The following is a 22,500-nucleotide window of genomic DNA, read 5'->3' on the forward strand; positions in this document are numbered from 1 at the left end:
ATCTCCCCACAGGGAGCTGCACCGTTCCCAGAGACACTGCAATACTGGGTCGATGCGTGGAGTGGACGGAGCAAGCCCCTAGTCCATCTCCCTGTTCCAAAAATCAATTTAATATATGGTCCCCAGATAGGGGACGTATCAGATATTAAACTGATAAGAACAGATTTTTTTTTTTTTTTTTTTTTCTGACACTCTGGGGTGCCTTATTGCCTTACAGATTCATTCCAGATTCCTTGCAGTGACATTACATCAAGCCAAAGCTCTACAAGCCAAAGCTCTGCACTCTGCCCGAGGGGATTTCTCCCTGACTGCATCCCCCCGGCATACAATGGCAGGAAGGCTCCAAATGGTTGCCTTCCCCCACTTGACCACTTGATCTTAGCCAAAAGGCCGAGAAGCGATACCGCGCTCGATGCGAATTGATCTCGGGTCCTGTTTGCCCTCCCTCTTTGTTCTCTGGCTGCCGGTGTTGAAAGCAGTCTCGAAGCACTGCCGTTCTCTCCTACTCTGGCCACATTTTTTGCCACCGTTTCTAATTGCAACAGTGGATGAGTTTAAAGAAGTTGCCGTTTTTTCCTTTCTTGCCAGGATTGCTTGACAGATTGGTAAATTTGCCAGTAGGCCACCAATCAGATGGGGGAGGGTTGTGTCTCAACGGACCTCCGTCAGTCAGTCTCAGTCACTAACGAACTGCCGTGGAAGGAAACCTCTTTGAGTAAAACTAGTGACGTGACGTGACGTGTCTCACAATGAGCGAGCGAGTGAGATTGCAACGGCCAATTGAGAAAGAGGTGAGGTGCTGACAATCAGCAGCTCGTGTTGAAACATTCATTCCACGGCAGGCAAGACCAATCAAAAAAAATACTGCAGATGCTGGCTCGGCTCGGCTGGCTGGCTGGCTGGCTGGCTGGCTGGCTGGCTGGAAATGGGAAATAAAAACACAAGGCGTGTTAAAGGCTGGTTAAACTGTCGAAAGAAACAAGGCGTTAATGTTTCAGAAGCGCCTATTGAAAGACGTCTCTCAAGCTGCTCCCTGACTGGGCCCTGTCCGTTGTCATGTTAATCGCTGGTTAAACTGTCGGAAGAAACAAGGCGTTAATGTTTCAGAAGCGCCTATTGAAAGGTGTCTCTCAAGCTGCTCCCTGACTGGGCCCTGTCCGTTGTCATGTTAATCCCAGGGCGGGGGCGGGACTGCTTTGACCGGGAGACCTGTTTTCTGGGACGCAGGTGTGACATTCCAGGGAGGCACCTACTTTGTGCTGATTCGAAACGACCACGACAACGGCAACTTGCAGTTCTATATTACAACAACAACAACGCGCGTGTGGTAGTTGGGAGGGGCTGCGTTCGCGCTCTCCCCCCTGCATTGAAACTCAAAGTTCGATTTTCAATCCCATAGTCCACCAATCGGATGGGAGACGGTGTGTGTGTGTGTGTGTGTGTGTCAGTGTCAGTGTCAGTGTCAGTCTCTCTCTCTCTCTCTCTCTCTCTCACTCTTACTCAGAGCTGCTGTGGAAGGAAACCTTTTTAAAAAGAACTTGCATATTGAAAAAAAGATGTGTCTCAAGCTGCCGGGCCCTGTCCATTGTCACGTTAATGGCAGGACGGGGCAGGACTGCTTTGACCAGGAGACCTGTTTTCTGGGACGCAGGTGTGAGATTCCAGGGGACCTGCTTTGTGCTGATTTCCCTGCCTCCCTCCCTCCTCCCCAGGACTTCCTTCTGAACACCTTTGTCGTTTCAGCGAGGGCCAAAAGCCTGCCTGTGAAAGGGAAGGATCAGCCGGTCAGCCCCCTGCTGGTCGCTGCTGCCAGTGCAGCAGGCGTGCGTGTGTCCTCGGCCTCGTGTCCAGGTCCCTCAGGGACTTGAGGCAGCTCTCCCCGGTGGTCTCGTGGTCAGGACCGGGCTTCGAATCCCAGTCGGGGGGGGATGACTTTCTGCTGCAGATTAATTGGCATGAAGGAAAGTCTCCCCTCCTGAGCGTAAAGCTCCACCCTCACCACCACCACCACCGCCTTTTCCTCCCCTTGACAAACGGACAGACAGACAGACAGACAGACAGTCAGTCCAGTTCGGGAGCGCAGCTTTCATTAAGCAATGGCATTTGTGACAACTCATCGTCTGACAGGTTGATGATTTCCCCACACGCCTCCTGCCGAATAAAAGGCTCACCCTCCCGGACACTACCCCCAGAATCACCCACCCCCCCCCCCCGGGGTGAATATTAAGCCCGAGAACACCGACTGTAACCAACCGCAGTGAAAAGTTGAAGTGGCAACTCATTAACCAGATTTATTTTGGGCAACTCATTAACCAGATTTTTTGTTCATTTGGTTTATGAGTTGCCAAGTGTAAATCTGGTTAATGAGTTGCCACTTCAACTTTTCACTGCGGTTGGTTACAGTCGGTGTTCTCGGGCTTAATATTCACCCCAGGGGGGGTGTATAGCGGGCGATGGCCGGTGTGGAGTGCGTTTTTTGGGGGTTGATTTTCACTTTGCCTCGCTGGTGGAATTTGTGGGAGGCAGGCAAGGGGATTGGTGTGGGCTGGTGGGCGGCAAGGGAGATGCTTGCTTCGGGGTGTTATCCTCACTTTGGTCCGCTGGTGAGAGTAGGCAGCGGCAGGCTGGCAGGCAGGCAGGCAAGTGTGATGTAGTGTGGGGTGCAGTGCAGTGCAGTGCAGTGCTGCCCTGTCGTTTATGAAAGGTTGTAATGACACTGCTTTGCAGCTGACCATGTCCACTGATTTGTGACGCCCGTATGGAGGCTGATATCTCAGGAGGGCCGAGGCCGATTTCCTCCGGGGACGGCTCGTCGCGTGCGGCAGGACGAGGCGCAGCGGACGGTACCGAGCGCTCGGAGGTGCGGCGCTGCCCGCCGGAGGTACAGCGAAAGGCTGCAAACCGCTTTCCGCCTGCTAACTCGGCGGCCGTCAGACCGACCGACTCCGCTTTACCACCGGAGCTAGAGTCGGGCAAGGGGCACCGAAGGGTACCGGAAGGATCGCGTTCGCACGACGGGAAGTCGACTAGCGGGCCGCCGAAAGCGAGCCGGGGGCCCCCGGTTTTTCTGTCCCACCTGGAGACTGATATCTCAGGAAGGCCGAGGCCGATTTCCTCCGGGGACGGCTCGTCGCGTGCGGCAGGACGAGGCGCAGCGGACGGTACCGAGCGCTCGGAGGTGCGGCGCTGCCCGCCGGAGGTACAGCGAAAGTCTGCGAACCGCTTTCCGCCTCCTCTCACCGCACGGCTCTCCTTTTCACCCACTGGCGGATTTTCACCCTCCGACTGCTCGCTACCGTCCGCTGCGCCTGGTCCGGGCCCTGTCCATTGTCATGTTAATGGCAGGGCGGGGCAGGACTGCTTTCACCAGGAACCCGGTTTTCTGGGTCAGAGGTTCCAGGGGACCTGTTTTGTGCGGACTTCCCTGTGTCCGTCCCTCCATGCCTTCCCCCCAGGACTTCCTTCTGAACACCTTTGTCGTTTGAGCGAGGGCCAAAAGCCTGCCTGTGAAAGGGAAGGATCAGCCGGTCAGCCCCCTGTTGGTCGCTGCTGCCAGTGCAGCAGGCGTGCGTGTGTCCTCGGCCTCGTGTCCAGGTCCCTCAGGGACTTGAGGCAACTCTCCCCGGTGGTCTCGTGGTCAGGACCGGGCTTCGAATCCCGGTCGGGGGGGGGATGACTTTCTGCTGCAGATTAATTGGCACCTCTGAAAGAAAGTCTCCCCTCCTGAGCGTAAAGCTCCACCCTCACCACCACCACCGCCACCTTTTCCTCCCCTTGACAAACAGACAGACAGACAGACAGGCAGACAGTCAGTACAGTTCGGGAGCGCAGCTTTCATTTGGAAGCAGACCCTGCTTGTTTAAAGTCAACGACGCCAAGTTATTTTGCACTTTGAATTATATCGCTCCGTGCGAGCGGCACTCAGCCTTGGAGAAGAAAAAAATACCACTGAGCTGAGAAAGTTCTTTTTAAAAAGGTTTCCTTCCACAGCAGCTCTGAGTGAGAGAGAGAGAGAGATATCAGCTTTATTCTCAGTAATAATACACACACACACACACACACACACACACACAGAGACACTGGGAAAGAGCTGATTTTCCTTTTGAATATCTCCCCACGGGGAGCTGCACCGTTCCCAGAAACACTGCAATACTGGGTCGATGCGTGGAGTGGACGGAGCAAGCCCCTATTCCATCTCCCTGTTCTAAAAATCAATTAAAAATAATAATAAATAATATGTGTGTGTGTGTGTGTGTGTGTGTGTGTGTGTGTGTGTCGGTGTCAGTATCAGTCAGTGAGTCAGTGTCTCTCTCTCTCTCTCTCTCTCTCTCTCACTCAGAGCTGCTGTGGAAGGAAACTTTTTTAAAAAGAACTTGCATATTGAAAGAAAGATGTGTCTCAAGCTGCCGGGCCCTGTCCATTGTCATGTCAATGGCAGGACTGCTTTCACCAGGAACCCGTTTTTCTGGGTCAGAGGTTCCAGGGGACCTGTTTTGTGCGGACTTCCCTGTGTCCGTCCCTCCCTGCCTGCCTTCCCCCCAGCACTTCCTTCTGAACACCTTTGTCGTTTGAGCGAGGGCCAAAAGCCTGCCTGTGAAAGGGAAGGATCAGCCGGTCAGCCCCCTGTTGGTCGCTGCTGCCAGTGCAGCAGGCGTGCGTGTGTCCTCGGCCTCGTGTCCAGGTCCCTCAGGGACTTGAGGCAACTCTCCCCGGTGGTCTCGTGGTCAGGACCGGGCTTCGAATCCCGGTCGGGGGGGATGGCTTTCTGCTGCAGATTAATTGGCACCTCTGAAAGAAAGTCTCCCCTCCTGAGCGTAAAGCTCCACCCTCACCACCACCGCCGCCTTTTCCACCCCTTGACAAACAGACAGACAGACAGACAGACAGTCAGTCAGTCAGTCCAGTTCGGGAGCGCAGCTTTCATTTGGAAGCAGACCCTGCTTGTTTAAAGTCAACGACGCCAAGTTATTTTGCACTTTGAATTATATCGCTACGTGCGAGCGGCACTCAGCCTTGGAGAAGAAAAAAATACCACTGAGCTGAGAAAGGTCTTTTTAAAACGGTTTCCTTCCACAGCAGCTCTGAGTGAGAGAGAGAGAGAGAGAGAGAGAGAGAGAGAGAGATATCAGCTTTATTCTCAGTAATAATACACACACACACACACACACACACACACACACACAGAGACACTGGGAAAGAGCTGTTTTTCCTTTTGAATATCTCCCCACGGGGAGCTGCACCGTTCCCAGAAACACTGCAATACTGGGTCGATGCGTAGAGTGGACAGAGCAAGCCCCTAGTCCATCTCCCTGTTCCAAAAATTAATTAAAAATAATAATAAATAATATGTGTGTGTGTGTGTGTGTGTGTGTGTGTGTGTGTGTGTGTGTGTCGGTGTCAGTATCAGTCAGCGAGTCAGTGTCTCTCTCTCTCTCTCTCTCACTCAGAGCTGCTGTGGAAGGAAACTTTTTTAAAAAGAACTTGCTTATTGAAAGAAAGATGTGTCTCAAGCTGCCGGGCCCTGTCCATTCTCCTGTCAATGGCAGGACTGCTTTCACCAGGAACCCGGTTTTCTGGGTCAGAGGTTCCAGGGGACCTGTTTTGTGCGGACTTCCCTGTGTCCGTCCCTCCCTGCCTGCCTTCCCCCCAGCACTTCCTTCTGAACACCTTTGTCGTTTGAGCGAGGGCCAAAAGCCTGCCTGTGAAAGGGAAGGATCAGCCGGTCAGCCCCCTGTTGGTCGCTGCTGCCAGTGCAGCAGGCGTGCGTGTGTATTCGGCCTCGTGTCCAGGTCCCTCAGGGACTTGAGGCAACTCTCCCCGGTGGTCTCGTGGTCAGGACCGGGCTTCGAATCCCGGTCGGGGGGGATGACTTTCTGCTGCAGATTAATTGGCACCTCTGAAAGAAAGTCTCCCCTCCTGTGCGTAATGCTCCACCCTCACCACCACCGCCGCCTTTTCCACCCCTTGACAAACAGACAGACAGACAGACAGTCAGTCCAGTTCGGGAGCGCAGCTTTCATTTGGAAGCAGACCCTGCTTGTTTCAAGTCAACGACGCCAAGTTATTTTGCACTTTGAATTATATCGCTCCGTGCGAGCGGCACTCAGCCTTGGAGAAGAAAAAAATACCACTGAGCTGAGAAAGTTCTTTTTAAAACGGTTTCCTTCCACAGCAGCTCTGAGTGTAAGAGAGAGAGAGAGAGAGAGAGATATCAGCTTTATTCTCAGTAATAAAACACACACACACACACACACACACACAGAGACACTGGGAAAGAGCTGTTTTTCCTTTTGAATATCTCCCCACAGGGAGCTGCACCGTTCCCAGAGACACTGCAATACTGGGTCGATGCGTGGAGTGGACGGAGCAAGCCCCTAGTCCATCTCCCTGTTCCAAAAATCAATTTAATATATGGTCCCCAGATAGGGGACGTATCAGATATTAAACTGATAAGAACAGATTTTTTTTTTTTTTTTTTTTTCTGACACTCTGGGGTGCCTTATTGCCTTACAGATTCATTCCAGATTCCTTGCAGTGACATTACATCAAGCCAAAGCTCTACAAGCCAAAGCTCTGCACTCTGCCCGAGGGGATTTCTCCCTGACTGCATCCCCCCGGCATACAATGGCAGGAAGGCTCCAAATGGTTGCCTTCCCCCACTTGACCACTTGATCTTAGCCAAAAGGCCGAGAAGCGATACCGCGCTCGATGCGAATTGATCTCGGGTCCTGTTTGCCCTCCCTCTTTGTTCTCTGGCTGCCGGTGTTGAAAGCAGTCTCGAAGCACTGCCGTTCTCTCCTACTCTGGCCACATTTTTTGCCACCGTTTCTAATTGCAACAGTGGATGAGTTTAAAGAAGTTGCCGTTTTTTCCTTTCTTGCCAGGATTGCTTGACAGATTGGTAAATTTGCCAGTAGGCCACCAATCAGATGGGGGAGGGTTGTGTCTCAACGGACCTCCGTCAGTCAGTCTCAGTCACTAACGAACTGCCGTGGAAGGAAACCTCTTTGAGTAAAACTAGTGACGTGACGTGACGTGTCTCACAATGAGCGAGCGAGTGAGATTGCAACGGCCAATTGAGAAAGAGGTGAGGTGCTGACAATCAGCAGCTCGTGTTGAAACATTCATTCCACGGCAGGCAAGACCAATCAAAAAAAATACTGCAGATGCTGGCTCGGCTCGGCTGGCTGGCTGGCTGGCTGGCTGGCTGGCTGGCTGGAAATGGGAAATAAAAACACAAGGCGTGTTAAAGGCTGGTTAAACTGTCGAAAGAAACAAGGCGTTAATGTTTCAGAAGCGCCTATTGAAAGACGTCTCTCAAGCTGCTCCCTGACTGGGCCCTGTCCGTTGTCATGTTAATCGCTGGTTAAACTGTCGGAAGAAACAAGGCGTTAATGTTTCAGAAGCGCCTATTGAAAGGTGTCTCTCAAGCTGCTCCCTGACTGGGCCCTGTCCGTTGTCATGTTAATCCCAGGGCGGGGGCGGGACTGCTTTGACCGGGAGACCTGTTTTCTGGGACGCAGGTGTGACATTCCAGGGAGGCACCTACTTTGTGCTGATTCGAAACGACCACGACAACGGCAACTTGCAGTTCTATATTACAACAACAACAACGCGCGTGTGGTAGTTGGGAGGGGCTGCGTTCGCGCTCTCCCCCCTGCATTGAAACTCAAAGTTCGATTTTCAATCCCATAGTCCACCAATCGGATGGGAGACGGTGTGTGTGTGTGTGTGTGTGTGTCAGTGTCAGTGTCAGTCTCTCTCTCTCTCTCTCTCTCTCTCACTCTTACTCAGAGCTGCTGTGGAAGGAAACCTTTTTAAAAAGAACTTGCATATTGAAAAAAAGATGTGTCTCAAGCTGCCGGGCCCTGTCCATTGTCACGTTAATGGCAGGACGGGGCAGGACTGCTTTGACCAGGAGACCTGTTTTCTGGGACGCAGGTGTGAGATTCCAGGGGACCTGCTTTGTGCTGATTTCCCTGCCTCCCTCCCTCCTCCCCAGGACTTCCTTCTGAACACCTTTGTCGTTTCAGCGAGGGCCAAAAGCCTGCCTGTGAAAGGGAAGGATCAGCCGGTCAGCCCCCTGCTGGTCGCTGCTGCCAGTGCAGCAGGCGTGCGTGTGTCCTCGGCCTCGTGTCCAGGTCCCTCAGGGACTTGAGGCAGCTCTCCCCGGTGGTCTCGTGGTCAGGACCGGGCTTCGAATCCCAGTCGGGGGGGGATGACTTTCTGCTGCAGATTAATTGGCATGAAGGAAAGTCTCCCCTCCTGAGCGTAAAGCTCCACCCTCACCACCACCACCACCGCCTTTTCCTCCCCTTGACAAACGGACAGACAGACAGACAGACAGACAGTCAGTCCAGTTCGGGAGCGCAGCTTTCATTAAGCAATGGCATTTGTGACAACTCATCGTCTGACAGGTTGATGATTTCCCCACACGCCTCCTGCCGAATAAAAGGCTCACCCTCCCGGACACTACCCCCAGAATCACCCACCCCCCCCCCCCGGGGTGAATATTAAGCCCGAGAACACCGACTGTAACCAACCGCAGTGAAAAGTTGAAGTGGCAACTCATTAACCAGATTTATTTTGGGCAACTCATTAACCAGATTTTTTGTTCATTTGGTTTATGAGTTGCCAAGTGTAAATCTGGTTAATGAGTTGCCACTTCAACTTTTCACTGCGGTTGGTTACAGTCGGTGTTCTCGGGCTTAATATTCACCCCAGGGGGGGTGTATAGCGGGCGATGGCCGGTGTGGAGTGCGTTTTTTGGGGGTTGATTTTCACTTTGCCTCGCTGGTGGAATTTGTGGGAGGCAGGCAAGGGGATTGGTGTGGGCTGGTGGGCGGCAAGGGAGATGCTTGCTTCGGGGTGTTATCCTCACTTTGGTCCGCTGGTGAGAGTAGGCAGCGGCAGGCTGGCAGGCAGGCAGGCAAGTGTGATGTAGTGTGGGGTGCAGTGCAGTGCAGTGCAGTGCTGCCCTGTCGTTTATGAAAGGTTGTAATGACACTGCTTTGCAGCTGACCATGTCCACTGATTTGTGACGCCCGTATGGAGGCTGATATCTCAGGAGGGCCGAGGCCGATTTCCTCCGGGGACGGCTCGTCGCGTGCGGCAGGACGAGGCGCAGCGGACGGTACCGAGCGCTCGGAGGTGCGGCGCTGCCCGCCGGAGGTACAGCGAAAGGCTGCAAACCGCTTTCCGCCTGCTAACTCGGCGGCCGTCAGACCGACCGACTCCGCTTTACCACCGGAGCTAGAGTCGGGCAAGGGGCACCGAAGGGTACCGGAAGGATCGCGTTCGCACGACGGGAAGTCGACTAGCGGGCCGCCGAAAGCGAGCCGGGGGCCCCCGGTTTTTCTGTCCCACCTGGAGACTGATATCTCAGGAAGGCCGAGGCCGATTTCCTCCGGGGACGGCTCGTCGCGTGCGGCAGGACGAGGCGCAGCGGACGGTACCGAGCGCTCGGAGGTGCGGCGCTGCCCGCCGGAGGTACAGCGAAAGTCTGCGAACCGCTTTCCGCCTCCTCTCACCGCACGGCTCTCCTTTTCACCCACTGGCGGATTTTCACCCTCCGACTGCTCGCTACCGTCCGCTGCGCCTGGTCCGGGCCCTGTCCATTGTCATGTTAATGGCAGGGCGGGGCAGGACTGCTTTCACCAGGAACCCGGTTTTCTGGGTCAGAGGTTCCAGGGGACCTGTTTTGTGCGGACTTCCCTGTGTCCGTCCCTCCATGCCTTCCCCCCAGGACTTCCTTCTGAACACCTTTGTCGTTTGAGCGAGGGCCAAAAGCCTGCCTGTGAAAGGGAAGGATCAGCCGGTCAGCCCCCTGTTGGTCGCTGCTGCCAGTGCAGCAGGCGTGCGTGTGTCCTCGGCCTCGTGTCCAGGTCCCTCAGGGACTTGAGGCAACTCTCCCCGGTGGTCTCGTGGTCAGGACCGGGCTTCGAATCCCGGTCGGGGGGGGGATGACTTTCTGCTGCAGATTAATTGGCACCTCTGAAAGAAAGTCTCCCCTCCTGAGCGTAAAGCTCCACCCTCACCACCACCACCGCCACCTTTTCCTCCCCTTGACAAACAGACAGACAGACAGACAGGCAGACAGTCAGTACAGTTCGGGAGCGCAGCTTTCATTTGGAAGCAGACCCTGCTTGTTTAAAGTCAACGACGCCAAGTTATTTTGCACTTTGAATTATATCGCTCCGTGCGAGCGGCACTCAGCCTTGGAGAAGAAAAAAATACCACTGAGCTGAGAAAGTTCTTTTTAAAAAGGTTTCCTTCCACAGCAGCTCTGAGTGAGAGAGAGAGAGAGATATCAGCTTTATTCTCAGTAATAATACACACACACACACACACACACACACACACAGAGACACTGGGAAAGAGCTGATTTTCCTTTTGAATATCTCCCCACGGGGAGCTGCACCGTTCCCAGAAACACTGCAATACTGGGTCGATGCGTGGAGTGGACGGAGCAAGCCCCTATTCCATCTCCCTGTTCTAAAAATCAATTAAAAATAATAATAAATAATATGTGTGTGTGTGTGTGTGTGTGTGTGTGTGTGTGTGTGTCGGTGTCAGTATCAGTCAGTGAGTCAGTGTCTCTCTCTCTCTCTCTCTCTCTCTCTCACTCAGAGCTGCTGTGGAAGGAAACTTTTTTAAAAAGAACTTGCATATTGAAAGAAAGATGTGTCTCAAGCTGCCGGGCCCTGTCCATTGTCATGTCAATGGCAGGACTGCTTTCACCAGGAACCCGTTTTTCTGGGTCAGAGGTTCCAGGGGACCTGTTTTGTGCGGACTTCCCTGTGTCCGTCCCTCCCTGCCTGCCTTCCCCCCAGCACTTCCTTCTGAACACCTTTGTCGTTTGAGCGAGGGCCAAAAGCCTGCCTGTGAAAGGGAAGGATCAGCCGGTCAGCCCCCTGTTGGTCGCTGCTGCCAGTGCAGCAGGCGTGCGTGTGTCCTCGGCCTCGTGTCCAGGTCCCTCAGGGACTTGAGGCAACTCTCCCCGGTGGTCTCGTGGTCAGGACCGGGCTTCGAATCCCGGTCGGGGGGGATGGCTTTCTGCTGCAGATTAATTGGCACCTCTGAAAGAAAGTCTCCCCTCCTGAGCGTAAAGCTCCACCCTCACCACCACCGCCGCCTTTTCCACCCCTTGACAAACAGACAGACAGACAGACAGACAGTCAGTCAGTCAGTCCAGTTCGGGAGCGCAGCTTTCATTTGGAAGCAGACCCTGCTTGTTTAAAGTCAACGACGCCAAGTTATTTTGCACTTTGAATTATATCGCTACGTGCGAGCGGCACTCAGCCTTGGAGAAGAAAAAAATACCACTGAGCTGAGAAAGGTCTTTTTAAAACGGTTTCCTTCCACAGCAGCTCTGAGTGAGAGAGAGAGAGAGAGAGAGAGAGAGAGAGAGAGATATCAGCTTTATTCTCAGTAATAATACACACACACACACACACACACACACACACACACAGAGACACTGGGAAAGAGCTGTTTTTCCTTTTGAATATCTCCCCACGGGGAGCTGCACCGTTCCCAGAAACACTGCAATACTGGGTCGATGCGTAGAGTGGACAGAGCAAGCCCCTAGTCCATCTCCCTGTTCCAAAAATTAATTAAAAATAATAATAAATAATATGTGTGTGTGTGTGTGTGTGTGTGTGTGTGTGTGTGTGTGTGTGTCGGTGTCAGTATCAGTCAGCGAGTCAGTGTCTCTCTCTCTCTCTCTCTCACTCAGAGCTGCTGTGGAAGGAAACTTTTTTAAAAAGAACTTGCTTATTGAAAGAAAGATGTGTCTCAAGCTGCCGGGCCCTGTCCATTCTCCTGTCAATGGCAGGACTGCTTTCACCAGGAACCCGGTTTTCTGGGTCAGAGGTTCCAGGGGACCTGTTTTGTGCGGACTTCCCTGTGTCCGTCCCTCCCTGCCTGCCTTCCCCCCAGCACTTCCTTCTGAACACCTTTGTCGTTTGAGCGAGGGCCAAAAGCCTGCCTGTGAAAGGGAAGGATCAGCCGGTCAGCCCCCTGTTGGTCGCTGCTGCCAGTGCAGCAGGCGTGCGTGTGTATTCGGCCTCGTGTCCAGGTCCCTCAGGGACTTGAGGCAACTCTCCCCGGTGGTCTCGTGGTCAGGACCGGGCTTCGAATCCCGGTCGGGGGGGATGACTTTCTGCTGCAGATTAATTGGCACCTCTGAAAGAAAGTCTCCCCTCCTGTGCGTAATGCTCCACCCTCACCACCACCGCCGCCTTTTCCACCCCTTGACAAACAGACAGACAGACAGACAGTCAGTCCAGTTCGGGAGCGCAGCTTTCATTTGGAAGCAGACCCTGCTTGTTTCAAGTCAACGACGCCAAGTTATTTTGCACTTTGAATTATATCGCTCCGTGCGAGCGGCACTCAGCCTTGGAGAAGAAAAAAATACCACTGAGCTGAGAAAGTTCTTTTTAAAACGGTTTCCTTCCACAGCAGCTCTGAGTGTAAGAGAGAGAGAGAGAGAGAGAGATATCAGCTTTATTCTCAGTAATAAAACACACACACACACACACACACACACAGAGACACTGGGAAAGAGCTGTTTTTCCTTTTGAATATCTCCCCACAGGGAGCTGCACCGTTCCCAGAGACACTGCAATACTGGGTCGATGCGTGGAGTGGACGGAGCAAGCCCCTAGTCCATCTCCCTGTTCCAAAAATCAATTTAATATATGGTCCCCAGATAGGGGACGTATCAGATATTAAACTGATAAGAACAGATTTTTTTTTTTTTTTTTTTTTCTGACACTCTGGGGTGCCTTATTGCCTTACAGATTCATTCCAGATTCCTTGCAGTGACATTACATCAAGCCAAAGCTCTACAAGCCAAAGCTCTGCACTCTGCCCGAGGGGATTTCTCCCTGACTGCATCCCCCCGGCATACAATGGCAGGAAGGCTCCAAATGGTTGCCTTCCCCCACTTGACCACTTGATCTTAGCCAAAAGGCCGAGAAGCGATACCGCGCTCGATGCGAATTGATCTCGGGTCCTGTTTGCCCTCCCTCTTTGTTCTCTGGCTGCCGGTGTTGAAAGCAGTCTCGAAGCACTGCCGTTCTCTCCTACTCTGGCCACATTTTTTGCCACCGTTTCTAATTGCAACAGTGGATGAGTTTAAAGAAGTTGCCGTTTTTTCCTTTCTTGCCAGGATTGCTTGACAGATTGGTAAATTTGCCAGTAGGCCACCAATCAGATGGGGGAGGGTTGTGTCTCAACGGACCTCCGTCAGTCAGTCTCAGTCACTAACGAACTGCCGTGGAAGGAAACCTCTTTGAGTAAAACTAGTGACGTGACGTGACGTGTCTCACAATGAGCGAGCGAGTGAGATTGCAACGGCCAATTGAGAAAGAGGTGAGGTGCTGACAATCAGCAGCTCGTGTTGAAACATTCATTCCACGGCAGGCAAGACCAATCAAAAAAAATACTGCAGATGCTGGCTCGGCTCGGCTGGCTGGCTGGCTGGCTGGCTGGCTGGCTGGCTGGAAATGGGAAATAAAAACACAAGGCGTGTTAAAGGCTGGTTAAACTGTCGAAAGAAACAAGGCGTTAATGTTTCAGAAGCGCCTATTGAAAGACGTCTCTCAAGCTGCTCCCTGACTGGGCCCTGTCCGTTGTCATGTTAATCGCTGGTTAAACTGTCGGAAGAAACAAGGCGTTAATGTTTCAGAAGCGCCTATTGAAAGGTGTCTCTCAAGCTGCTCCCTGACTGGGCCCTGTCCGTTGTCATGTTAATCCCAGGGCGGGGGCGGGACTGCTTTGACCGGGAGACCTGTTTTCTGGGACGCAGGTGTGACATTCCAGGGAGGCACCTACTTTGTGCTGATTCGAAACGACCACGACAACGGCAACTTGCAGTTCTATATTACAACAACAACAACGCGCGTGTGGTAGTTGGGAGGGGCTGCGTTCGCGCTCTCCCCCCTGCATTGAAACTCAAAGTTCGATTTTCAATCCCATAGTCCACCAATCGGATGGGAGACGGTGTGTGTGTGTGTGTGTGTGTGTCAGTGTCAGTGTCAGTCTCTCTCTCTCTCTCTCTCTCTCTCACTCTTACTCAGAGCTGCTGTGGAAGGAAACCTTTTTAAAAAGAACTTGCATATTGAAAAAAAGATGTGTCTCAAGCTGCCGGGCCCTGTCCATTGTCACGTTAATGGCAGGACGGGGCAGGACTGCTTTGACCAGGAGACCTGTTTTCTGGGACGCAGGTGTGAGATTCCAGGGGACCTGCTTTGTGCTGATTTCCCTGCCTCCCTCCCTCCTCCCCAGGACTTCCTTCTGAACACCTTTGTCGTTTCAGCGAGGGCCAAAAGCCTGCCTGTGAAAGGGAAGGATCAGCCGGTCAGCCCCCTGCTGGTCGCTGCTGCCAGTGCAGCAGGCGTGCGTGTGTCCTCGGCCTCGTGTCCAGGTCCCTCAGGGACTTGAGGCAGCTCTCCCCGGTGGTCTCGTGGTCAGGACCGGGCTTCGAATCCCAGTCGGGGGGGGATGACTTTCTGCTGCAGATTAATTGGCATGAAGGAAAGTCTCCCCTCCTGAGCGTAAAGCTCCACCCTCACCACCACCACCACCGCCTTTTCCTCCCCTTGACAAACGGACAGACAGACAGACAGACAGACAGTCAGTCCAGTTCGGGAGCGCAGCTTTCATTAAGCAATGGCATTTGTGACAACTCATCGTCTGACAGGTTGATGATTTCCCCACACGCCTCCTGCCGAATAAAAGGCTCACCCTCCCGGACACTACCCCCAGAATCACCCACCCCCCCCCCCCGGGGTGAATATTAAGCCCGAGAACACCGACTGTAACCAACCGCAGTGAAAAGTTGAAGTGGCAACTCATTAACCAGATTTATTTTGGGCAACTCATTAACCAGATTTTTTGTTCATTTGGTTTATGAGTTGCCAAGTGTAAATCTGGTTAATGAGTTGCCACTTCAACTTTTCACTGCGGTTGGTTACAGTCGGTGTTCTCGGGCTTAATATTCGCCCCAGGGGGGGTGTATAGCGGGCGATGGCCGGTGTGGAGTGCGTTTTTTGGGGGTTGATTTTCACTTTGCCTCGCTGGTGGAATTTGTGGGAGGCAGGCAAGGGGATTGGTGTGGGCTGGTGGGCGGCAAGGGAGATGCTTGCTTCGGGGTGTTATCCTCACTTTGGTCCGCTGGTGAGAGTAGGCAGCGGCAGGCTGGCAGGCAGGCAGGCAAGTGTGATGTAGTGTGGGGTGCAGTGCAGTGCAGTGCAGTGCTGCCCTGTCGTTTATGAAAGGTTGTAATGACACTGCTTTGCAGCTGACCATGTCCACTGATTTGTGACGCCCGTATGGAGGCTGATATCTCAGGAGGGCCGAGGCCGATTTCCTCCGGGGACGGCTCGTCGCGTGCGGCAGGACGAGGCGCAGCGGACGGTACCGAGCGCTCGGAGGTGCGGCGCTGCCCGCCGGAGGTACAGCGAAAGGCTGCAAACCGCTTTCCGCCTGCTAACTCGGCGGCCGTCAGACCGACCGACTCCGCTTTACCACCGGAGCTAGAGTCGGGCAAGGGGCACCGAAGGGTACCGGAAGGATCGCGTTCGCACGACGGGAAGTCGACTAGCGGGCCGCCGAAAGCGAGCCGGGGGCCCCCGGTTTTTCTGTCCCACCTGGAGACTGATATCTCAGGAAGGCCGAGGCCGATTTCCTCCGGGGACGGCTCGTCGCGTGCGGCAGGACGAGGCGCAGCGGACGGTACCGAGCGCTCGGAGGTGCGGCGCTGCCCGCCGGAGGTACAGCGAAAGTCTGCGAACCGCTTTCCGCCTCCTCTCACCGCACGGCTCTCCTTTTCACCCACTGGCGGATTTTCACCCTCCGACTGCTCGCTACCGTCCGCTGCGCCTGGTCCGGGCCCTGTCCATTGTCATGTTAATGGCAGGGCGGGGCAGGACTGCTTTCACCAGGAACCCGGTTTTCTGGGTCAGAGGTTCCAGGGGACCTGTTTTGTGCGGACTTCCCTGTGTCCGTCCCTCCATGCCTTCCCCCCAGGACTTCCTTCTGAACACCTTTGTCGTTTGAGCGAGGGCCAAAAGCCTGCCTGTGAAAGGGAAGGATCAGCCGGTCAGCCCCCTGTTGGTCGCTGCTGCCAGTGCAGCAGGCGTGCGTGTGTCCTCGGCCTCGTGTCCAGGTCCCTCAGGGACTTGAGGCAACTCTCCCCGGTGGTCTCGTGGTCAGGACCGGGCTTCGAATCCCGGTCGGGGGGGGGATGACTTTCTGCTGCAGATTAATTGGCACCTCTGAAAGAAAGTCTCCCCTCCTGAGCGTAAAGCTCCACCCTCACCACCACCACCGCCACCTTTTCCTCCCCTTGACAAACAGACAGACAGACAGACAGGCAGACAGTCAGTACAGTTCGGGAGCGCAGCTTTCATTTGGAAGCAGACCCTGCTTGTTTAAAGTCAACGACGCCAAGTTATTTTGCACTTTGAATTATATCGCTCCGTGCGAGCGGCACTCAGCCTTGGAGAAGAAAAAAATACCACTGAGCTGAGAAAGTTCTTTTTAAAAAGGTTTCCTTCCACAGCAGCTCTGAGTGAGAGAGAGAGAGAGATATCAGCTTTATTCTCAGTAATAATACACACACACACACACACACACACACACACAGAGACACTGGGAAAGAGCTGATTTTCCTTTTGAATATCTCCCCACGGGGAGCTGCACCGTTCCCAGAAACACTGCAATACTGGGTCGATGCGTGGAGTGGACGGAGCAAGCCCCTATTCCATCTCCCTGTTCTAAAAATCAATTAAAAATAATAATAAATAATATGTGTGTGTGTGTGTGTGTGTGTGTGTGTGTGTGTGTGTCGGTGTCAGTATCAGTCAGTGAGTCAGTGTCTCTCTCTCTCTCTCTCTCTCTCTCTCACTCAGAGCTGCTGTGGAAGGAAACTTTTTTAAAAAGAACTTGCATATTGAAAGAAAGATGTGTCTCAAGCTGCCGGGCCCTGTCCATTGTCATGTCAATGGCAGGACTGCTTTCACCAGGAACCCGTTTTTCTGGGTCAGAGGTTCCAGGGGACCTGTTTTGTGCGGACTTCCCTGTGTCCGTCCCTCCCTGCCTGCCTTCCCCCCAGCACTTCCTTCTGAACACCTTTGTCGTTTGAGCGAGGGCCAAAAGCCTGCCTGTGAAAGGGAAGGATCAGCCGGTCAGCCCCCTGTTGGTCGCTGCTGCCAGTGCAGCAGGCGTGCGTGTGTCCTCGGCCTCGTGTCCAGGTCCCTCAGGGACTTGAGGCAACTCTCCCCGGTGGTCTCGTGGTCAGGACCGGGCTTCGAATCCCGGTCGGGGGGGATGGCTTTCTGCTGCAGATTAATTGGCACCTCTGAAAGAAAGTCTCCCCTCCTGAGCGTAAAGCTCCACCCTCACCACCACCGCCGCCTTTTCCACCCCTTGACAAACAGACAGACAGACAGACAGACAGTCAGTCAGTCAGTCCAGTTCGGGAGCGCAGCTTTCATTTGGAAGCAGACCCTGCTTGTTTAAAGTCAACGACGCCAAGTTATTTTGCACTTTGAATTATATCGCTACGTGCGAGCGGCACTCAGCCTTGGAGAAGAAAAAAATACCACTGAGCTGAGAAAGGTCTTTTTAAAACGGTTTCCTTCCACAGCAGCTCTGAGTGAGAGAGAGAGAGAGAGAGAGAGAGAGAGAGAGATATCAGCTTTATTCTCAGTAATAATACACACACACACACACACACACACACACACACACAGAGACACTGGGAAAGAGCTGTTTTTCCTTTTGAATATCTCCCCACGGGGAGCTGCACCGTTCCCAGAAACACTGCAATACTGGGTCGATGCGTAGAGTGGACAGAGCAAGCCCCTAGTCCATCTCCCTGTTCCAAAAATTAATTAAAAATAATAATAAATAATATGTGTGTGTGTGTGTGTGTGTGTGTGTGTGTGTGTGTGTGTGTCGGTGTCAGTATCAGTCAGCGAGTCAGTGTCTCTCTCTCTCTCTCTCTCACTCAGAGCTGCTGTGGAAGGAAACTTTTTTAAAAAGAACTTGCTTATTGAAAGAAAGATGTGTCTCAAGCTGCCGGGCCCTGTCCATTCTCCTGTCAATGGCAGGACTGCTTTCACCAGGAACCCGGTTTTCTGGGTCAGAGGTTCCAGGGGACCTGTTTTGTGCGGACTTCCCTGTGTCCGTCCCTCCCTGCCTGCCTTCCCCCCAGCACTTCCTTCTGAACACCTTTGTCGTTTGAGCGAGGGCCAAAAGCCTGCCTGTGAAAGGGAAGGATCAGCCGGTCAGCCCCCTGTTGGTCGCTGCTGCCAGTGCAGCAGGCGTGCGTGTGTATTCGGCCTCGTGTCCAGGTCCCTCAGGGACTTGAGGCAACTCTCCCCGGTGGTCTCGTGGTCAGGACCGGGCTTCGAATCCCGGTCGGGGGGGATGACTTTCTGCTGCAGATTAATTGGCACCTCTGAAAGAAAGTCTCCCCTCCTGTGCGTAATGCTCCACCCTCACCACCACCGCCGCCTTTTCCACCCCTTGACAAACAGACAGACAGACAGACAGTCAGTCCAGTTCGGGAGCGCAGCTTTCATTTGGAAGCAGACCCTGCTTGTTTCAAGTCAACGACGCCAAGTTATTTTGCACTTTGAATTATATCGCTCCGTGCGAGCGGCACTCAGCCTTGGAGAAGAAAAAAATACCACTGAGCTGAGAAAGTTCTTTTTAAAACGGTTTCCTTCCACAGCAGCTCTGAGTGTAAGAGAGAGAGAGAGAGAGAGAGATATCAGCTTTATTCTCAGTAATAAAACACACACACACACACACACACACACAGAGACACTGGGAAAGAGCTGTTTTTCCTTTTGAATATCTCCCCACAGGGAGCTGCACCGTTCCCAGAGACACTGCAATACTGGGTCGATGCGTGGAGTGGACGGAGCAAGCCCCTAGTCCATCTCCCTGTTCCAAAAATCAATTTAATATATGGTCCCCAGATAGGGGACGTATCAGATATTAAACTGATAAGAACAGATTTTTTTTTTTTTTTTTTTTTCTGACACTCTGGGGTGCCTTATTGCCTTACAGATTCATTCCAGATTCCTTGCAGTGACATTACATCAAGCCAAAGCTCTACAAGCCAAAGCTCTGCACTCTGCCCGAGGGGATTTCTCCCTGACTGCATCCCCCCGGCATACAATGGCAGGAAGGCTCCAAATGGTTGCCTTCCCCCACTTGACCACTTGATCTTAGCCAAAAGGCCGAGAAGCGATACCGCGCTCGATGCGAATTGATCTCGGGTCCTGTTTGCCCTCCCTCTTTGTTCTCTGGCTGCCGGTGTTGAAAGCAGTCTCGAAGCACTGCCGTTCTCTCCCACTCTGGCCACATTTTTTGCCACCGTTTCTAATTGCAACAGTGGATGAGTTTAAAGAAGTTGCCGTTTTTTCCTTTCTTGCCAGGATTGCTTGACAGATTGGTAAATTTGCCAGTAGGCCACCAATCAGATGGGGGAGGGTTGTGTCTCAACGGACCTCCGTCAGTCAGTCTCAGTCACTAACGAACTGCCGTGGAAGGAAACCTCTTTGAGTAAAACTAGTGACGTGACGTGTCTCACAATGAGCGAGCGAGTGAGATTGCAACGGCCAATTGAGAAAGAGGTGAGGTGCTGACAATCAGCAGCTCGTGTTGAAACATTCATTCCACGGCAGGCAAGACCAATCAAAAAAAATACTGCAGATGCTGGCTCGGCTCGGCTGGCTGGCTGGCTGGCTGGCTGGCTGGCTGGAAATGGGAAATAAAAACACAAGGCGTGTTAAAGGCTGGTTAAACTGTCGAAAGAAACAAGGCGTTAATGTTTCAGAAGCGCCTATTGAAAGACGTCTCTCAAGCTGCTCCCTGACTGGGCCCTGTCCATTGTCACGTTAATCCCAGGGCGGGGCGGGACTGCTTTGACCGGGAGACCTGTTTTCTGGGACGCAGGTGTGACATTCCAGGGAGGCACCTACTTTGTGCTGATTCGAAACGACCACGACAACGGCAACTTGCAGTTCTATATTACAACAACAACAACGCGCGTGTGGTAGTTGGGAGGGGCTGCGTTCGCGCTCTCCCCCCTGCATTGAAACTCAAAGTTCGATTTTCAATCCCATAGTCCACCAATCGGATGGGAGACGGTGTGTGTGTGTGTGTGTGTGTGTGTGTGTGTGTCAGTGTCAGTGTCAGTGTCAGTCAGTGTCTCTCTCTCTCTCTCTCTCTCTCTCACTCTTACTCAGAGCTGCTGTGGAAGGAAACCTTTTTAAAAAGAACTTGCATATTGAAAAAAAGATGTGTCTCAAGCTGCCGGGGCCCTGTCCATTGTCACGTTAATGGCAGGACGGGGCAGGACTGCTTTGACCAGGAGACCTGTTTTCTGGGACGCAGGTGTGAGATTCCAGGGGACCTGCTTTGTGCTGATTTCCCTGCCTCCCTCCCTCCCCCCCAGGACTTCCTTCTGAACACCTTTGTCGTTTAATCGAGGGCCAAAAGCCTGCCTGTGAAAGGGAAGGATCAGCCGGTCAGCCCCCTGCTGGTCGCTGCTGCCAGTGCAGCAGGCGTGCGTGTGTCCTCGGCCTCGTGTCCAGGTCCCTCAGGGACTTGAGGCAGCTCTCCCCGGTGGTCTCGTGGTCAGGACCGGGCTTCGAATCCCAGTCGGGGGGGGATGACTTTCTGCTGCAGATTAATTGGCATGAAGGAAAGTCTCCCCTCCTGAGCGTAAAGCTCCACCCTCACCACCACCACCGCCTTTTCCTCCCCTTGACAAACGGACAGACAGACAGTCAGACAGTCAGTCCAGTTCGGGAGCGCAGCTTTCATTAAGCAATGGCGTTTGTGACAACTCATCGTCTGACAGGTTGATGATTTCCCCACACGCCTCCTGCCGAATAAAAGGCTCACCCTCCCGGACACTACCCCCAGAATCACCCACCCCCCCCCCCCCGGGGTGAATATTAAGCCCGAGAACACCGACTGTAACCAACCGCAGTGAAAAGTTGAAGTGGCAACTCATTAACCAGATTTATTTTGGGCAACTCATTAACCAGATTTTTTGTTCATTTGGTTTATGAGTTGCCAAGTGTAAATCTGGTTAATGAGTTGCCACTTCAACTTTTCACTGCGGTTGGTTACAGTCGGTGTTCTCGGGCTTAATATTCGCCCCAGGGGGGGTGTATAGCGGGCGATGGCCGGTGTGGAGTGCGTTTTTTGGGGGTTGATTTTCACTTTGCCTCGCTGGTGGAATTTGTGGGAGGCAGGCAAGGGGATTGGTGTGGGCTGGTGGGCGGCAAGGGAGATGCTTGCTTCGGGGTGTTATCCTCACTTTGGTCCGCTGGTGAGAGTAGGCAGCGGCAGGCCGGCAGGCAGGCAGGCAGGCAGGCAGGCAAGTGTGATGTAGTGTGGGGTGCAGTGCAGTGCGGTGCAGTGCAGTGCTGCCCTGTCGTTTATGAAAGGTTGTAATGACACTGCTTTGCAGCTGACCATGTCCACTGATTTGTGACGCCCGTATGGAGGTTGATATCTCAGGAGGGCCGAGGCCGATTTCCTCCGGGGACGGCTCGTCGCGTGCGGCAGGACGAGGCGCAGCGGACGGTACCGAGCGCTCGGAGGTGCGGCGCTGCCCGCCGGAGGTACAGCGAAAGGCTGCAAACCGCTTTCCGCCTGCTAACTCGGCGGCCGTCAGACCGACCGACTCCGCTTTACCACCGGAGCTAGAGTCGGGCAAGGGGCACCGAAAGGTACCGGAAGGATCGCGTTCGCACGACGGGAAGTCGACTAGCGGGCCGCCGAAAGCGAGCCGGGGGCCCCCGGTTTTTCTGTCCCACCTGGAGACTGATATCTCAGGAAGGCCGAGGCCGATTTCCTCCGGGGACGGCTCGTCGCGTGCGGCAGGACGAGGCGCAGCGGACGGTACCGAGCGCTCGGAGGTGCGGCGCTGCCCGCCGGAGGTACAGCGAAAGTCTGCGAACCGCTTTCCGCCTCCTCTCACCGCACGGCTCTCCTTTTCACCCACTGGCGGATTTTCACCCTCCGACTGCTCGCTACCGTCCGCTGCGCCTGGTCCGGGCCCTGTCCATTGTCATGTTAATGGCAGGGCGGGGCAGGACTGCTTTCACCAGGAACCCGGTTTTCTGGGTCAGAGGTTCCAGGGGACCTGTTTTGTGCGGACTTCCCTGTGTCCGTCCCTCCCTGCCTGCCTTCCCCCCAGGACTTCCTTCTGAACACCTTTGTCGTTTAAAATAATAATAAATAATATGTGTGTGTGTGTGTGTGTGTCGGTGTCAGTATCAGTCAGTCAGTCAGTCTCTCTCTCTCTCTCTCTCTCTCTCTCTCACTCAGAGCTGCTGTGGAAGGAAACTTTTTTAAAAAGAACTTGCTTATTGAAAGAAAGATGTGTCTCAAGCTGCCGGGCCCTGTCCATTGTCATGTCAATGGCAGGACTGCTTTCACCAGGAACCCGGTTTTCTG

General features: G+C 53.6%; 10 pseudogenes; all 10 read right to left on the reverse strand.

Annotated features, from left to right (window-relative positions):
* Positions 1-11: 11 nt before the first annotated feature.
* On the reverse strand, positions 12-219 carry LOC137311036 (U2 spliceosomal RNA; annotated as a pseudogene).
* A 3,900-nt stretch (positions 220-4,119) lies between these two features.
* Positions 4,120-4,236, reverse strand: LOC137310952 (U2 spliceosomal RNA; annotated as a pseudogene).
* A 993-nt stretch (positions 4,237-5,229) lies between these two features.
* LOC137311044 (U2 spliceosomal RNA) lies at positions 5,230-5,346 on the reverse strand (annotated as a pseudogene).
* Positions 5,347-6,307: 961 nt separating this feature from the next.
* Positions 6,308-6,515, reverse strand: LOC137311047 (U2 spliceosomal RNA; annotated as a pseudogene).
* Positions 6,516-10,409: 3,894 nt separating this feature from the next.
* LOC137310953 (U2 spliceosomal RNA) lies at positions 10,410-10,526 on the reverse strand (annotated as a pseudogene).
* Positions 10,527-11,519: 993 nt separating this feature from the next.
* Positions 11,520-11,636, reverse strand: LOC137311045 (U2 spliceosomal RNA; annotated as a pseudogene).
* A 961-nt stretch (positions 11,637-12,597) lies between these two features.
* LOC137311058 (U2 spliceosomal RNA) lies at positions 12,598-12,805 on the reverse strand (annotated as a pseudogene).
* A 3,894-nt stretch (positions 12,806-16,699) lies between these two features.
* LOC137310954 (U2 spliceosomal RNA) lies at positions 16,700-16,816 on the reverse strand (annotated as a pseudogene).
* Positions 16,817-17,807: 991 nt separating this feature from the next.
* Positions 17,808-17,924, reverse strand: LOC137311046 (U2 spliceosomal RNA; annotated as a pseudogene).
* Positions 17,925-18,883: 959 nt separating this feature from the next.
* Positions 18,884-19,091, reverse strand: LOC137311070 (U2 spliceosomal RNA; annotated as a pseudogene).
* Between the last annotated feature and the right edge of the window lie 3,409 nt (positions 19,092-22,500).

This window comes from Heptranchias perlo, unplaced genomic scaffold (assembly GCF_035084215.1).
Source record: "Heptranchias perlo isolate sHepPer1 unplaced genomic scaffold, sHepPer1.hap1 HAP1_SCAFFOLD_296, whole genome shotgun sequence".
NCBI lineage: Eukaryota > Metazoa > Chordata > Chondrichthyes > Hexanchiformes > Hexanchidae > Heptranchias > Heptranchias perlo.